Below are 19408 nucleotides of genomic sequence, written 5' to 3' on the forward strand. Positions count from 1 at the left end.
TACGGACGGGACAACAATGCGGGGCTTTCTGTCAGTGCATCTCCATCCCCAACACACACACATACACACACACACACACACACACACAGACTCAAACACCCTGAGTCATGGTATGTGGGCCAACGGGTTGATGGGCTGGAGATTTAAATATGCCCTTTAAATAGTGTGTAGCCCAGCAGCCCACGCTGTAATGAACATACATTATATTTAAACTAAACACATGACTATAGTTACTGGTATCAATTAATTTTCTATTAGTTTACAACCAATCAGTGAAATGACTGTTTCATTACCAGTAACTTTGACAAATGATCACAAATGAGTATCCTTGAAAATTGGCTTCTGTGCAATTGCTTTAAGGGCGCTAAAGTTGTGTTTAAGGTTGCAACAGGTGCTTATTTTCATTATCAACTGATATATTGCATATTCTGAAAATGCCAGGAAATACTGAAAACGACCATCACAATTCCCCAAAACTCAAGATAACGCCATTAGTGCTCCTTGTTTCCCCATTGTATCCCAAAGATATTTCATTTACAGTAATATGAATCAGACAAAAGCAGCAAATCCTCACATTTTAGAAGTTGGAATCACCACATTTTAGACTTTTTTGGTTAATCAAAGACAGAAATGGTTGATTTTCAGAACTGGAGCTGATTAATTTGCTGCTGATCTGTTAATCGACTCATTGTTTCAGCTCTGTGTTATTGTGAGATGTTCTTGTCCTCAGTCCAAAACAGCATTATTATAAATTTGTCGCTGAACTGTAGAACATCTGGACCATCTGTATGAGATCACATGACTTAGTTTTGATATATCAGTTGGAGTTTTTGTGATTCTGTGACTTCTCTCGACATGATGGCTTAGTTTTACTAATCTCAGGTATGTATTAATACAGAATAACAGCTCCTGTGTACATAATGTTAAGGGCGTGACACTTTTACACACCTATATGGCAGAAGTTTCTTTACAGTGAGGTGTCATACTGTACATACTGTGCTTTTATGGCAGAAAATTGTGTTTTAAAGATGTTGTTTTATGCCTTTTAATTTGTAGGTAGAACTGAAAGAATCAGTCAGATTTCCAAATTGAAATGTAGGCCGACAGATTGATCCTAAACAATCAGACCTGACCACTGTCTGACCTTGTAGTGTTTTACTCAGTCTAATTATTACATCCCCTGTAGCAACAAAGATTACATCCTGACTACATGATTTGCTCTGCTAAGCTTCCAGCAGCATTCATGAATAAATACTCCATAACTACTAAGAATAGAAATCTGCGCCGTTGTAAATATGCAGTTTGGTTGTTATGATTTTTATTCTCAAACTCCTCCTGCACGTGCCTGAGGGGGAGGAAGAGAATGAGTCGTCCTAACCACCTGCTGTGCGCTGGGTTTTCTCTCTCTCTGCAGAGGTAATTCCATTTCCTCATTGTAGATGAGATGTGGACGCAGCGGTCCCGATCTCTGCGGGGGGTCCCAGCTGTCAGCCTCTCCCAGCCCAGACTGCACTGTTACTGTCTGCAAACTCCACACCGTCTCCATTCTACCTCCTTTACCTTTCTCCTCTTCCCTCCGTCCCCCTCTGTCACCATTCTGTACATGCCACCTCTGCTATGTGTCTTATCTCTCATAATCCTACCTGATGATAATAATAATCATTTTTTTTAAAAATAGATATTTATAGCTTCTGCTCTCAGAGAATCAGTTAAACAACTCCTGTGTTGCCCTTTTGATGCAAAGACGCTCTACTTAGCAACCACAAAAACCACGTAGCAACCATTCTGCTGATGTTTGCTTAGATATATTTGAAGCTGCACACACAGATGATTGTTAAGAATTGACACCATGTTCTAAGAAAAGTGCCTTTCACCTCAAGCTGAAACACAACAAACAAGTCTGGGTTTGTAGATTATGTGTGTGTGTGTGTGTGTGTGTTTACTACAGTCTGCTGGTTTGGGGAGGAAGTTTCCATTTCCTTTGCGGGTGTCTGCCGCCTGTTGAAGCTGCCACATGCCACCCCACGGCGCTCAGCTCTGGTGTGACACAGACCGACCTACGCCTTGAATAATTCAAACACACACACATACACACACTCTTGCACCTCTTGCACCCTGTAGCACTTGAGCAAGGGTTAAAGGCCCATGTTGTAGTGTGGCAGCAGAGGAGGAAAGAGGGTGGGGGGGGGAGATAGACGTGTGGAATTATGCCACTTGAAACATCCGGGGGGGGGGCGCGTATCTGGGTCACATTCTGGAGAGGAGGATCATTAAATTTGTAGCATTAGAAATCAGCTACATGAGAGCAAAACACACACTCATACACACACACACACAGACACACACACACACACACTTTCGATGCATGATTCAAACTCAAAGTGTAAGCTACGTACTGATTCACACCCCACTCTCTCTTCCTTATTTTTTGCCGCTGTACCTAAAGCTGAAATGGCACTGCGAGATAAAAGCACTCCTCGCTGTGGGTTTGATTTTTAATTAACCTGATTCACCGGGGTTAATACCCTGACGCGCCGCAACCGGCAGGCTCCGCGGCTCCAAGACGCTTCCCACTCTGTTCTTCCCAGTAATGACTCATCATCTGTTTGAGCACATAAAGTCACGCTCGTCTTTGTCTCCGCCACAGGCCTTCTATGAAGAGAGTGAGAGAGAGAGAGAAGAAAGAAGTAGAAACTGCTGCACAAACGTGAAAGATAATAAGAAAGTGAGCAGCAGCAGCAGCAGCAGGGTTTGGGTGTTGTGGTACTGAGTGATAGCCAGGCCGTCTCTGTCAGGGGAACATGATGATTAGAAGTGTGCTCCCGTGTGGGCGCAGCACAGTCAAACAGAGGAAATTAATGATATGTTTTACAGTGTTCAGCCTGAAGCTCTAATCAGGGATTCATTATTGATTTGAAGTAGAGGTACATGATGCATCAGCACACTAGTTCAGCCTGGTCTGTCTTTATATCTTTTATATTTCTACTGTTAGTATTTAGGATCATTTAGCTGAATACAATAAAATGCATTCTTCTTGTTTTTCTTCTCCTCCTCCTCATTCTCCTGTGACTTCTTCTTCTTTCTTTCTCCTCCTCCTTCTTTCTCTTTCTCCTTCTCTTTCTTCTTGTTCTTCTTGTTCTTGTTCTTCTTCTGCTGCTTCTGCTTCTCTTCCTCTTCCTCCTTTTTCATGTTTTCCCTTTTCTTCTTTTTCTTCTTCTTACCCTCCTGTGACTTCTCCTCCATCTCCTCATCCTCCTGTGACGACTACTTCTACTTCTACTTCTACTTCTCCTCCTCTTTCTCTTCTCTTTCAGTCTCTTTCTCCTCCTTCTCCTTCTCTTTCCTTCTCTATCCTTCTACTCTACCTTCTCTTTCTCTTTCTTTCTCTTTCTCCTGCTCTTCTCTTTCTCATTCTCTCTATCCTCCTTCTCCTCCACCTTCTCTTTCTCCTTATTATTATTATTATTATTATTAGTAGTAGTAGTATTACATATGGGCAGTCTGGATTTTAATGTAACACAACTTATTCTCAGTGCATTAAATCATCTCTATCACTTTCCATGCTTTTCCTTACTGTGCACCAACATTTACAATAACATGATTAATATCTGTGGAAATAACCAATGTATGAAGCATGTGATAACATAACAGAATTATGTAAACTATCACTCACTCCTTCCATTCACTGATGGAGAAAAAAGCCTCTGGCACTATTTTGAACCTTGAGTAAATAAAAGCCGCTGTCATCTGTGAACAGGAGTGTGTTATGTAACAACTCAATGAGCAGTTAAGAGTGGCTCAAAGTGAACCTGTTACTTTATATACAGTACAGCAGGTTAACAGGTGTGACCCCGGCCCAGCTATCACATTCACTTGACTCCTTTTACTCCTTCCATCCTCAGATTAGACTACAAAAACATGACCTACAACAACTGTGATAATTCATTGTTGTCTACAGCGTCTCTATGTAAGTGTGCATACACTTGTTGCAGCAGTGCCTGAATGACACTTTCACACCACTCAGGAATTGTACCCAGATTACACACAACACACTCTCACTCAGACTTTCTCTCACCTGGCTTATCTCTACCAAATCATACTACCCATCCAGCACGGCAAATACATAACTCCTCCCACCAATCTGCCGCTCAACTAACGAGGTAGATAATAGCACTAATCTGTCATCATCCTCATCTATTTTGGCTGACCTTTCCATTGACAGACTTGTGGAGGAAAAGCGTCGAAGGAGTGGGGAGGAGGGGTGTGTCAGGATCAGCTGTGATCACTTTGTTTTCACACGCAGCTGGTGGCACACTCACCAAACAACTCCCCCCAAAAAAAATCTAATCTCGATAATCTTCCGCCAGCACTCAGGAAAGAAGGGAAAACACTTTTTTTTTTTGTGGCAATTTAGTGATTGCTGCTTCTTGTTGTTGTTGGTGTTTTTTGCTTGTTGCACAGCTTTCTCTGAGCTATTTTCCTGATGCTCAGACGCTGCTGAGACCGACTCCTTCCACTTGTTTTTTTCCTCTTTTTTATTGACTTGTTTCTCGGTCACATTCGGGCCAGATTTCACCGCAGCGTCCGTCTGTCTGTGTAACTGGAGCGTGTGAACCGCAGACTTGGTGACCCCCGGGGATCGCGACCTCTGACCCGACCTCTCACCTGCTGGGTGAACTTTGAGCGTGGCCACCCGTCAAGCAATCCACTCTGCCTTTCTCTGTCTTTCTTTCTCTCTTACAGGCCTTCACCCTCCTCTGTGTGTTTTCTCTCACTCTTCCCGCCTCTCTCTCTCTCTCTCTCCCTCTGAGAGGCTCAGGTCATTCAGCTAATGAGCGCTCCTATTTAAGACCAGCACCAGGGCCCTAAATAGATCTCTTAAGATCCTTTAATCGGCCGCTGAGGCCTCTTCCGCTCTGTGTGACGACAGCATGGATGCAGTGAAGCCGTCACAGTAGCTACACCTGCTACATCCTTACATACCTGCTCGGGACCGGATCGCCCCGACTGGACTCATCTCTCTTTCTTTTTTGTTTGTTTGTTATTGGACAATGTTTTCATACCTGAGGAGCCCACATTACATTGTGAGTAGCTGTCATTCTACACTGTTTAAAACACATAAGCTCAACTCAGTGAATGTGTATGCGAGGGACTGCGACAAGGCTTAGTCTACTTGGCTGATGGAGAAGTAGGGCAGGTGTTACTGGGTCTTGGTTTCTTGTTGTCACGACTGGTGTCTGGTGAGGACTTCAGGGCTGTTTCTTAGATTTTTAGATTTTTTTTGTGTGAGATTATTATTTGGTTTATTATTTGGCATCAGTGGTTGAAATGAGTCAAGTAGATTTACTCAAGTGCTGCTCAGGAGTATGGTTTTGAGATTCTTGTACTTAGCTGAAGTGTTTCCATTTTTATGGTAATTTATAGAGCTGCTTCACTAAGTTTCACTCCTTTACATGTTCACAATTCCAGCTGTTCTTCTTGGTAGCTTATATGTATTATACGTGTGTGTTATAAGTAGTAAAATTAGTAACGCTACTTGATGGAAACAAGTAAAAAAGCTACAAGCAGTTATAACACTGACCTACACTACACATCACTAGCTCTTCCAGATAGTGTAAATATACCCACAAAAAGGTCACCAAAACATTGATTTTAGAGGCAGACATATGTGCATGTTTTTCCTTACATCCTCACTCCTATCTACCACACGATTAAAGTCCAGGGCTCTGAGTAGATTGCTGGATGTAAACAGATAATTATGTCTAAAAAGGAGGCTTCCTTCCGGGGGTTTTCAACCAATTACCACCAATTACTTTGTGTGATTTGCGCAGATTATTGAACAAAAGTTAACTCCTCGTGTTAATCTTCTCAATCACTCTAGTTAGTTTTCTACCATCTGTGTTCACCAGCTCTCACCTATCAATTAATAGTAGTTAAAATGAGCTCTGAAACACTCCATTCACACATTATTTGACATTAAATTTAAAAGCAGACACATACTGGCAGCGAAATACTAATAATAGTGTGTCTACATTGTGGTTTTGCTACTTTTACTAAAGGCGCTACTGCTGTTTCACTTCCTAGAAGTAACACACACATATCACAGAGGCTTATCATCAACATCATCATCATCATCATCATCGTCATCATCATCATCATCATCATCACCTTTATTGTCAGACTCGGGGTCCAGTAAAATTAACACATTAAACAGTTAAAAAACAGTTCTACAGTATTATAGAAATGGCAGTGTGTACAGGTGGGTCTTAAAATAAGGCGCTGACTCAGCTGATCTGGTCTAAACAGCATTGGAGGTACAACAGTAAAATCATGCTCTCCCTTAGTTTTAACATTTGATTTTCTGATCTAGATAAACATGGAATGGAATAAGTCAAATGGTGTTTATTTTCTTTTACTAATGCCAGTTGTGTGTACTGTATATTTGACTAGGAGTAGATTGCTGTGTGGAGTACTAGAAAGCCTCACTTGTCTGTTGTTAAGATTTTGGGTTACATAAGAGAAGAGGATGATAGTTGTTTCCACTGTGACCTGTTTCAGTATCAAAAGGAGTCCATAACTGATTGAGAGAGAAAGAGAGAGAGAAAGAGAATCTGACCTTCACTTAACTGCAGGGCAAATGCAGTTCAACTTGAATGGCCCGCTGATGAGGATCGACTGTGTCAGTGAACAGAGCAGATATTGTGAGATGTGACAGCGCCTCGAGGTAGCGTGTGGGCGCTCGTTTCTGCGCGCAGGTGATTGTATTCATCAGTGGATGTTAGATCAAAGCTTTTCTTTCAACATAAAGTAGGTTAAAGCCTGTGTTCTCCTCATCATCCGCCGTCACCGACGCGCACACACACACACACACACGCACACACACACACACACACACTTTCCCCTTCTCCTCAGAGAAGAGAGAGGAGCTGGAGACACAACAATATACAGACACTTTCCCTTAATCTCTAAGAATAGCAGCCATGTTAACCCCGTCCACCCCCGCTCCTCCACGGTGAGCTGACAAAGTCTACACCTACTGCTGCTTCATTATTCTCTATTGTCCCCTGTCCTTTGTGTCTTTCTTTCTGTGTCACAGTGTTTCTGGCCGACTCCCTCCCCATCCCCTCCCCTCCCCTCCTTCCTTCCCCGGAGGAGCCGGATAACCCGTGTGACACTTCACACCTCTCCTAAACCCCCCCCCCCTCCCCTTTTCTCCTCCATCATTTCTTTCTTACACCCCCCTCCTCCTTTTCTCCCCCCTCCTGTCATTGTCAGCTGCTCAGCTGTAGTGAGCGAAGGGCTGACTGGCCATTGTTATCCTCTGTACCAAGAGCCCTTGTGTCCCGCGCTGTCTCTGCACTTCATGCGGCACCGTATCAATAGACCTCAGGGTTACTGCCACCAGGCCCCCGAGGTCTGCCCGGTCATGCCCATCAACCCCCTCGCCCCCCCATCCATCCATAGCTTCATTCTTTAGGGCAGTCTAGATTCAAATACAGTAAATCAGAGCTTACTTTAAAGGGAAGCTTCACAGATTTTACACATCAAACTCTGACCAAGTATAGAATATACCCATCATGACTCTGACAGTGTTAAAGGAGTCTTTTAAAGGATCACATACACCTGCCACTGGTGTATCTTGTTGTTGACTGTTGTTGTGTTGTTGTTGTTTACTACGAATAGTTAGATTCTGCAGCTTATGTCTACTCTCTGGCTGTCCTGCCTCATGCCAGACTCACAATGTTACACATTTGGTCCTCTCAGTCATCTATATGCATCAATAATTCTTACAAACAACCTTTTTATTTTAAGAACACAGGTAGTCATGTGCTGTATATAGAGGAGCTGACACATCTTGACTTGTCACCGCAGGAAAAGGTTGTAACTAATGTTGACGAGGGCTCCTTTCAATTTAAGTGTGTCAGCATATACAATGGCAGCACCTGCACACCGGTGCACCTAAATGGATTGCAGCCTTTATTAATGTGATTAGTCTCACCTGTGTTTGACTGGTTTGTATCACACAATAACATTTACCATGACCATAATCTGGTTAATTAAGATGAAACAATTAGAGATCCACTTAAGCATTAATGCTGACGACGCAGCTGTATTTAAATAGAATTCTCAGTGTGTGCGTCTCCACAGTGTTGTTGGATTATCTCCTACAAGTCTTGGCTTGTGTGTGCATTGTTCCAACTAGGACTCTTTGCGCTAGACATTTTATTTTATAATTTGTTTAAGTGACACCCAAAAATAAAAACAACCACGTTTAAAACCTGATATTAAAATATCATAGCTCAGAGAAAAAATACTTGGTCACTGTGTGAGTGAAACAAATTAAAACAGTCAGGAATACAAGTCGTCTTGTTTTGTTTCTTAGATGATTAGATGTATTTTTTTCTTTCTCACGCCTTTCACTGTGGTGTCTCTGTCTAAAGCTTTTAGGCTGACGCATGGTGATCAACAGGGTGCCACTGTAGCAGATGTTCATTCACAATAGTGCTTAAGACTTAGTCAGCGCTGTGTGTTCACTCCCAGCAGTTACACAATGTAGACTTTACAATTTGATGCCTCAATCTATTTTTAATCCTCACTGTAGGCCTTAAAGCTTATTTACACATGTTTGAAATATACAGTATATGAGGGGTGTAACATGACAGGGATAGAATACAATTATTAAAGGATGAGTTCATGATTTTTTAAGCCTGTCTTAAAGCAACAATCATGTGTCCATATCATTCCTCTTGTTCATACTGACTATTAAAAGATCTTTCAATGGAAGTGATGGAGGACAAAATCCACAGTGTGTCCACACAGTCATATAAAAGTAGATGTGAAGCTTATATGAGACTTCAGCAGTCTGAGTTAGTCATATTAAGTGGATATCTGACACATTTAAATTCTTTTAAGCATCAAATTCATTGGATGACTGAAGCTTAATATTAGCTTCAGATTAACTTTTATATAAGGAGGACTGTGGATTTTGTCCCTCATCACTTTTATACAAGTACATTATGAAGGGATCTTCTAATGGTCGGTATGAACAGTAGGAATGATTATAGCAAGGAAAAAACCCAGACTGCTGTAGACTTTCTATTTTTGAGAATTACCTTCATAATAATCCAAACATGATATGACACATGACATATGTAGGTTAATATTAGACTTCTCTCATGTCAGGTCTCATTATGATGGATTTAGCTTTAGTTCAAAGGTTGATATTGACACCACCTCGCCAACAATAACCCACCCTGCCATAGAGTCCTTGAGCAGCTCTACAGTGTGTGTTGTGTAGCCGACCCTGACCTCTGACCCTCCCTGTAGAGAGAGAGACATTCCTTCAGCGTGGATCAATAAAGCATCTCCGAAATGATTGACTACAGACAGGTGACAAATGAAAGGCAAAACCAACATAAAGCAACTTAATAAGATGCTGCCAGAACAGTTTTAACGCATCCCACAGCATAACAGAACCACCAGTTCCCCTCACTGTAGGACTCAAGCATTCAGACCTGTACCAGTTTCTCCTTTAATTTATCACCCATCTGTGTTGTTGTATAAGAGGAGCACATGTAATCAGTGTGGTGTCGGCAGATATGAAAATTAAATTTTTTTTAGCATTCTGCGAAATCATTATCAGCGGTGAGGAAATGTTCCCGAGGCATCGCTCTTATCTAACATGTTGATATCTCAACCCGCGGTCGTCTATTTGGTATTTGTACAGTGTGAACACAGAGACTTGATCTGCTGTTGTCACGGTACCAGCTGGATGTGCTGATGACACTACAGTGGATGCATTTTCCTGGCATCATCATCATCCTTACATCCACTGTTCAGACTATCTTCATTGTTTAATAGACATGATTTACTAGTTTTTTTTATTTCTACATGTGTTACAGGGGATTTTTTTGTACTAATTTAATCTTAAATTGCTGTTGATGATAAAGGCAGACACACACACACATGCTGGCAACGCTGCTCTGATGTCATTATAATAGCAACATGTTTACAGCAGTCGTTAGTTAGAAATTCAATTAAAATCCTTGAGCTGAATCCACTGAAACACGAAGCACTCTGTTCACAGAATAAGTTATAGTTTTCCTCTAGACGATGATGATGTGCTTTTGATGGTTTCTTTAGATGTGGAGAATGTGTGTGTTGCAGATGTGTTTGAAGGATATGTGTGTAAATTGTCCTCCTCCACTCACAGCCACAAAGGCTCATGGGAAGTGTCATTGATGAGACTTTACTAACCTCAAGTTCAAAATGTTGCTATTCCATTGGTCCCAACAGCGACGATATGCATTATATGGCTAAAAGTATGTAGACGTCTTTCAGGAAAATCTTGATTCTACAGCAAACAATAACATTTGAGATAATAGTATCCCTCCATCAGCCGCAACTAATTATTTTCATCGTTGATACATTTGCTGATTATTTTCTTGATTAAATGGATTAAACTGAAAAATGCCCATCAGAATTTCCTAAATTGTGACGTAACATCTTGAAATATCTTGTTTTATCTCACCAATAGCTCAAAACCCAAACATCTTCAATTCACTATCAAGTTAAGAACAAGAAAAGCAGCAAATTGTCACTTCTGAGAACCTGGTACTGTTAAACATTTTAGATTCTTGCTTGAAAAATGAAACGATTCATCTATTATGAAACTAGTTGTTGATTACTCGACCTATACTATTCCATCTATCAACAGTCTTTGTTTGTGTCTTTCTGTTCCATAACGTTCCATTCATGCGCCATAAAGAAATCGGTTTTCCCAGTTTGGTGTGGATGAACTTTACTGGTCTGCACAGAGCAATCAAGTCAGTCATACCCATCCAACAGCTTTGGGATGAACTGGAGAACACAGGAGTTACCGTTCCACACTGGTGTTGAATTTCTCTAATACTCTTGTGACTGAATGGAAGCAGATCCATGCAGCCAGGTTCTCAAAATCTGGTGAAAAGCCTGAAACCAGAAAAGTTAAATGACATATTTAACATGCGCATATGGATGTAATGCGTGGGTGTCCGCATACTTTTGGCCATGTAGTCTATCAGTCTAGCCCTGTTCCCCCCTTTACTGTTCTTAAACAATGTTACCTCTGAGATAAAACAGTCTGTTTGCTGTATTTTTTATGTTCTGTAATCTTTCTTTTTCTTCAATATCTTGCTCTCATAATTATTATAGATGTTATCATGCTGTTTAAAAGGAATCATGGAGTTTCTGTGGTGGAGCCTCTGAGTATCTCTATGTGTTTCCACATAAACAGAGCACATTAGCAGTAGATTTGAGGGAATGTTAATAACCTCCTATAAAGCACAGCCAGCTGCCTTCAGACCAGGAGACAGAGTAAAAGAGCTACTGGAGTTTTGTCTCTATACACTATGAGCTGCTTCCAAAATGATAATCCCTGCTTGCTTTTGTGATGTAGTTTGGGTTTCCTGCCAAAATATTAAGTCAGATACAATAAGATGTATTGTGTGTAAAGTAGTGTTATTCCAAAAATATGAAATCTTATCTGGAGCTGAAACACACTTTCAGAGTGTAAGCAGGCAGGAATGGGGACCTGCCTTGTTGCTACTGTTGTTGCTAGTCCAGTGTTGCTTTCAAGCAGCTAATAAGCCTCTCATTGTGTATTAGAAACCAGAAAAATACTGTGAGTTGGTTGAGTCATGGAGGCAAGTGGAAACATTGCTGCTTTTGATGAGTTTGTTCAAACTAGTTCTGGTTGTAGGATTAACCCCGTGACTGACATGCTGCTTCCTCCTCAACACCTGAACAGTGGAGATCTTCAGAGTCCTGTAGAAAACCATCCTGAACCAAGCATGCCTTTCAAGAAAAAGGAAGAGGCACTTCACTCTCTCCATCTAGCCTCTAAAAACGTTGTCTGACTGTATAATGCACTGTGTTTATCAGTGGTGATAGTGAGTCTGCTTGGATCTATGTGAGCTTTAGTTATAGTAGGCAGGAACTTCAGGGTCATTTTACAGGGCCGTGACTGTTGGCGTGTGTCTCCATAGCACAAACCGCCCCTGCAGGACAATCTCCCGGAACTTTTACAGGGGCAAAACGAGTCCCTGCCTCGGGATATGTACTCCTTGCGGCCCCGAAAAATTCCTGGGTGGGGCTTGAGGTTGACTTGGTGCTGATCGGGTATACTCAAAGACGATCGAAACTGTTGCAGAATGATTAGGTCACCTCCAGAGTCCGGTGGGTCCTATCAAGGTCCTACTCTGCAATGGAGACACTACAGCTGAGAGGACCATGTGAGAGGACGTTCCTGTAAAGTTCCTGCCTCCTAAATTTGACCCGGAACTTCCTTAATGGAAATGGGACTATTGACATACCTGCCAGAGGTCAGCAGCACTAGAATAGAACCTGCCCCTAATTACACAACCTGACTCAGATCCCAGGTCAGGTGAGGCTGCAACTAATGACAGTCATTGAGTCATCTACTAATCTGACTGTTTGCTTGATTGATGAATGAATCATTTGGTCTATGAAAACAGTGATCCATTCTCATCACTATTAACTTGAGGCAAATCATTAAATCGCTTATTCCAGGCATGTCCAAACTATTCCAGACCGTGTCTGAAGACTGAGATCAGTTGATTAAATGAGACAAGCCTGGTGTGCTCCTGCTTGGTTGGAATGAAAACCTGCAGCCACATGAACCTTTATGGAATAGTTTAGACACCTATTCTGTCTGACCAACAGTCCAAACTACAAAAATATTCAGTTTAAAAGAAATAAAAACAACTTGGAAGCGTCAAATGTTTGTCATTCCGCTGTAAACACGACTTAAAAAGATTAATCTATCATCAAAATAGCTGCAGATTAATTTCCTGTCAATCAATTTATCAACTAATTGCCTCAGCTTTACTACGAAGGCCTCCACTGTACAGGTTCACGCACTTTCACCCTCTGCCCCACCTTCATACCGTGGCCAGCCAATCAGCACCCCAGAAAGGCAGCTAGTGTAATTAGCTCTAACCAATGGCACTGCAGGCATTAGGGCAGGATTAGTCATTAACTTGGGAGAAGGGAGGAGGAGGGGTGGCGGTGGTGGGGGGCTTAGCTGTCAGCTGTCAGCCTCGGGAGGAATGCCGCTAAGTCTCTGCTTCAGCCTCGTGCTTCCCGCCACCAAGAAATGGAAAGAAATCAAGCGGTGGAAGGAAAAAAGAAGTTCTTAAAATACTGCGGCGCTGTTAATAGCCGGAGTGAATGGATCAGACAGCAGCTGTATGAGGCTTTAGGTGTATCTCTGTTCGTGTGCGGGAGGTGTCACTGCTGTAGTGCTCAGTTTGTGAGCCTGCATAAAAAGAAACCAAGCTGCTTAACCAAGCTTTTATTGTTCCGACTGTCAGATTTGTAATGTTTAGCGGTGTCAGCCCCACAACAGACCCTCTGTTTGTTTTTTACCCCGCACAGTGGGAGAAAACCTGATGGTAAGCCTGTTGGAACACAGAGCCTTTTGTACGGCGAACACCACTTGAAATGAGTAATAAGAAAGAGATTTGATGCTGGTTCCATTAAAGAAATTGAATTTTCCTTTGGCGCGTCGTCGATATCTTTTTATTTTTTTCCCCCCATTTCCAAACCTGTCCACAGCTAAACAGAACAAATTGATGCTGTCAGGGCGCTGGCAGGTCGTTTGACTTGTGCAGCCAGGATTCATTTATCGGGGGCCCTTTTTTCCCGCTCTCGTCCTCACTCCGGGAGCGTTAAGCGAAATCCATCACATCCTGTTCTCCCTGCGTTTTATTGGACGCTCGCACTGGGTAACAGATTGCAGCACCCCTCGCTCTGTCATCCCGTTTTCCCCCCTCTCTCCAATGTGTCTGGCTGTCAGTCTCGCACTTTAGAGAGCACAGAAGCCGGCTGGTGGTTGCTATTGCGTTCAAAGAGCGTTTAAAGAAGAAGAGTTGGCAGAAAAGTGAAGAAGAGGAGGAGGGGTGGGAGTGCAGCACCCAGAGAGAGAGAGAGAGAGGACAGACTACTGGGAGTCTGGGAGTCACTTCTGCTGCTCTGTGTGTGTGTGTGTGTGTGTGTGTGTGTGTGTGTGTGTGTGTGTGTGTGTGTGTGGATCTGCAACCTTTGACCCCCCCCCCCCCCCCCTCCCAGAGTAGAGGAACGTAGGAGTCTCTACACAACATGCACATGCACTCTCTTTGTCTCTCTCACCCACACACTCCTTTTTTCTCTCTCTCTAACTTAGAAGCTGTGTGTGTGCCCAGGCTGAACAGATCTGATGACTACTAGACAGAGCTATAGACACGCACACACACACAAACACACACACACACACACACACACTGAGGCAAAGCACGCCCAGGTGCTGCTACGGGGGACACAGGTGGCGTCTCCACAAGCGGCGCGGCTCGTTACACAAATCATATCACACACACTGACAGTAAGCAGCATATGAAAAAACACACACACTCTCCAAATTTTTGTGCGCTCCTCCACCGCTCAGACTTGATGATATTTGAGATACACACCCAAGACACACACACACTCACATTCTTAAACACCCCAGGAATGTCTCCATATGGTTTTAAAGACAGAAACGGGACTAAAAAGGAGATGTCTCCTGCTCGAGTTCAGCCCCAAATTACAAGCCAAACCCCGTGATCCACCGGGCCGCCTATAAAATAACCATGGAGCGTCTTGTCCCAGATATGAATTGTTTGATTCCTTTGCTCTAGTTAAGCATGTTCACGCTGTAGAATTTCTGCTACCCCCCCTCCCCTCCAACACAAGTCTGGTTTTCAGCCAAACGACAGTGTCCCCATATGCACATGAGAGACTTGAACATGGCTGCGGGCTTCCCCCCCCACACACACACACACACACCCCCCTTGTCCTCAAAATCCACCCTCTCCTTTCGCTCATTAACATTTCAAGAGGAAAAAATCAGATTGGAGGGAGGCACAGCGCGGCTCCTTCTGTCACTTTGCACAGAAGAGTTGTTTGAACAATCCTCAGAGTTTGGCACACATCTGAAATGATGCTACACATAAAAAACCAAATCAGCTGTCAATTGCAGCTTGTTTTCAACACGATTAAACCGTTTTGTGCTTTAATCTGGTGAAAATGTCCTTTTTTTTCTTCTACAGCCTTGAAGCTTCTTTGTCTGCAGTATCTAAGCAGCAGCAGCAGTGTGTGCGAGACCAGTAATTCTCCACCGAGCTACTAGAGGTTTATCACATCCAGGGGTTGTATTTCCACCGACACAAACTGACATTTTAGCCCAGCGCTATCAGCTCAGGACCAAAAGGTTAATTGCTCGTGTCTCTGTCAGGTTGCGAGCCTCGCCGCCTCCTCTGATCCGTGAAATGAAAGTAGCTGTCGTCATGCCGACGAGCCAAAAAGATGCTGACTCACTTTCATCCCAGCATTTCTCACTTCTTTTCCTTTTCTTTTTTTTATTTCACTCACAAACCCCAGTCATGTTTTGCTGACCTGCGTATGCATGCAGTCAGTATTTGAATTCCATTAACTTTTTTTTCACTATTCAATCTTTTTTTTGTTTCCTCAAGCTGAATATAGGTGCCTCTCTGAACTGCAGTGCAAGGTTGGAACTGGTTGCTAAGGGAAATGAGGAGCTGTGTGTGTGTGTGTGTGTGTGTGTGTGTGTGTGTGTGTGTGTGTGTGTGTGTGTGTGTGTGTGTGTGTGTGTGTGTGTGTGTGTGTGTGTGTGTGTGTGTGTGTGTGTGTGTGTGTGTGTGCACTTGTAAGCTTCTTGTCTTTTGCTCTTGTGCATGTTGGTACATTTCTGTGTCGAGAGAAAGAGTGAGGGGATGGAGGGGTGGGGGGTTAAGGGGGCTTTGGCTTTCGAAATGCCACAAATGTGAGGATGGGGGGAGCGGGCGGATGCGGTCTGACTGACGCCCAGCGAGGTGGAAATGTAGGTTAATCTGGTCATATGGACACAACCATCATCATCATCATCATACCTCCTGGAGCAGAGGGAGAGGGGGGGGAATGGGGGGTGGGCAGTGGGGCGTTGGCTGAGCCTGGGAAGGGGAGAAAGTGGAGCTGGAGAATGGTCAGAGAGGTAGGGCGCGTGATTATCGGAAGATGCAGCGGATGGGGAAAAGGGCAGATACTGCGTGCTCAGTGTTTGCAGGGGGGGACGGGGGGGCAGAATTGAGAGATGAAAGAGGTGGGGAAGAGGTCAGTGGAGAAAAGATGAGAGGACCAAAGACAAAGGAATACAGGGATCTGAGCGAATTTATGCGTCTGCTCAGAGGTGGCGCGCTCTCTCCCACCCTCCCCTCTAACCTCCCGCGGCCAAATCTTCAAACGCTCCCCCTTGCGCGACCGCTTCATTGGCCGAGCGTCGCCATGGTCACCGACCCCCCCCCCCCCCCCATCCTTCCCCTGTGCCCACCTCTCTAGCCACCACACTTCCTTTTAACCTGCTTTCATCTAATTCAATTACACAATTGCATTATGTAACGCTGTTACGGGGGGGGGCTGAACACACGCTCTGAGGTGTGACATTGACGCTGTTGCCATCTGTGACGGAAGATAGAAACAAGTCCTGCACCTCTGCTTTTTATTCATGTCTGCTACCTTTAGATTAGATCTTGGAGAGGAAGCAGGATTGTACATTTCCTAATAGACTCCCTGACAGTCACACACACTTCATGCAACAGCTGGACAGAGGTGTGACAGCAGGCAACTTTATTTCATTCTTCACACTACTTGTCAACTTTCGTGTGTACAACTGAGTCAAACATCATGAACTCCTTCAAAAACACATGCATTGTTTTCCCCATTTGTACAATTCATCACACAAAAGCTACAGAGAGATGCACTGAAGGTGACAGCAGGCTTTTCCCCCCACCTTTAGTGTGGCCATTGGAAACTAGGTGACACATCATTCAACATAGCTTGTTCCAAGCATACTGCATCCTTAAGAGGTCCAGCTTCATATTGCAAAAGCAGATTGGCGATATATCTTTAGGATTCAGCCAGATAGTGATTTACATGCAAGCAAGCAGTAAGATCTTTAATTCTTTAAGGTCCGCAGAACTGATTTAATGAGTTCGTCTTCTGTCAGCATACTCTGAATCCTGCAGCAAGGTGACGAAATCACACTACAGCCAAGACTGAGATATAAAGAGGGAGAGCATGTAAACTGCTTCTTTGTGCCATGTATGTAGAGTGCAGTGTCTCATGGAGATGCAGCAGAGTGGGTTGCCATGTGTGCACAGATTGAAACCCCTCCCCCTCACGCTACTTTCCTCATGGCCAGATACATCTGACGGAGACTCCCACCCACTCACCAGCGCCCCTGCTCTCCCCATCTCTCTCCCCTGGCCTCCCTGTCAAACTCGAGGGAGACACCTAGCGGACACAGGTCGGAACTACAAGCCCACATCCCTACTGCCCTCACCCTGACCTGCGCTTCTTTACACACAGAATTATTTATGGTTTAATTTACCGCGCACTGCCAGGCAGAGGCATTTTTGTAGTGATTGTACAAGCACAGCAGGATAGGAGGCTGAGTAGAGCAAAGGAAGGGGGGGAAACACGGTGTAGTATTCCCAACATGGTAATAAATACAACAGCTACAGTAAGCTGTGGTTCCATGCAGCAGAGCAGAATCTCATCGGGCTCCATTAAGAAGCCGATTCTCATCAGCTTGCCTCTCTTTTGCGCTCTGCGTCCGTTCCCCCTCTGCCTTCACATACTCCATTAGACCTCTGAGTTAAATTAATCACTGTTTTTTTTCCTGCGCTGGGCGTGCTTACACACACAGTCCAAGCCGCATAATGCATTCTAATGCAGTTTGTGTGGATTCTATACTATACTGGCCTGTAGTCTGAAACTCATTTATCACGGACGTGCAGACAGGCTGCTGCTGCTGCTGCTGCTGTGAAGACCGCTCTGTATTCAACAGCACATCTCTCCCTCTCTCTATCTCCTCAACTCCTGCCCTTTATCTCATTCACTCACTCCATCCATCCCTCATTTACACCTCGATCGCCCCGAGCCGTATGAGCGATCCTTCCCGCCGCTCTGGTCCTTTTCTATTTTTAATTACCTGTCAGAGACCCCGGGTCTCGATCCCCCTGGTTCCCGGCCCTGTGCCACATCTCATTCACTTCAAACTAGCCAGAAAATCTGCCTATGAGAATATTGTGCTATAACAGTTGGGAGAGATTACTATCAGGCAGTCATTGAGGGGCTCATCCACACTGACCAGAATGCCTGAAAATTTGGTTTTGGTTGGAAATGTGTAGCTTATTGAAATGTGCCAATATAACATAAGCTTATCATAAATATCACATCTGCTATTGGTTGTTGAGGAGAAGAAAACTGCAAGACAGAATGCCAAATGTACAGTTCAGTCTGTTGATATGAATACTGATATTGTTCTGTCACATCACATAGACAGACACAAAAGAGCAGCAGGTAGATTAAGAATATACAAATGAGCTAGCCATTGGAGAATAGAGAATTTTTATATATGGAAATGTAATTGATAAGCTTTACAAGGACTCCACTTGATGTACAATGAACTGTTGATATCACATTTGTATTATATCACTTTATAAAGTTGATATGGTGAACGTGTTGGCAGTTTTCAATTTACACGTTCAGTAGATTCGGAGCAACATCATTTTTTTGATTTAGTTGTTGTCTGACCATCTGGTTGAATGTAAATCCAATTTTCACTCTGTTTACATCTTTGTTTCAGTGTCCAAAAATATCTATCAAAGCCAAAAGAGTTCCCTTTTTTTGCAGTGTTTTGTATTGTTACAATTGTCACAATCATTGCACATCCTGGTCACAAATTTAAGGGATTTAATCTAGATTTTTCATACACTAGATATCGTTCAAATATTGATATAAACACTTTCAGCATTAAAAAATTCCAGTATCAGTCAGGGCTCAAATGCAGAAATTCAGTCTGGTTTCTGATTTATCACTAATGGGGAACAAAATAAGTACTGTTATGTTGAAAGGTCTTCAGCACATTACAACACATGTTACAACATGTTTGTGGGGTACATGCTGAACTACATGCTGAGCGCTCTAATAACTGACATTACTGCTCTTCAGTTCACCTTGTCACAGTCTGATTTACACTATATATTCCATCACTTTATCTTTTCTCTGCCTGCTTGTGGCTCTGTCTTCATTGTTTCAGCTGTTCAAACAAGGCAACAACTTAACTGCTCAACCAGCCATCTTGCTCAGGTGAAAGATGAGGTGCAGGATGAAGAAACAGCACACCAGTAGCGCTCAGTGGTGTTATCTTTCCTTTACACAGTGAGTCTGAGGGTAGCAGCCAGCTTAAATATAAAACAATAGAGCCAGGCCTCTAGTGAAAGAGTCTGAACTGTCATTTTCACTGTCAACACATCCGTCAGTGCCAACTTTG

General features: G+C 43.4%; 1 protein-coding gene across 6 annotated transcripts in view; it reads left to right on the top strand.

Moving 5' to 3' along the window:
- arhgap12b (Rho GTPase activating protein 12b) overlaps nt 1-19408 on the top strand; it is a 56726-nt gene that overhangs the window by 19461 nt on the left and 17857 nt on the right. The gene's annotated exons all lie outside the window — the stretch shown is intronic.

Source organism: Scomber scombrus, chromosome 20, assembly GCF_963691925.1.
Source record: "Scomber scombrus chromosome 20, fScoSco1.1, whole genome shotgun sequence".
Taxonomy (NCBI): Eukaryota; Metazoa; Chordata; class Actinopteri; order Scombriformes; family Scombridae; genus Scomber; species Scomber scombrus.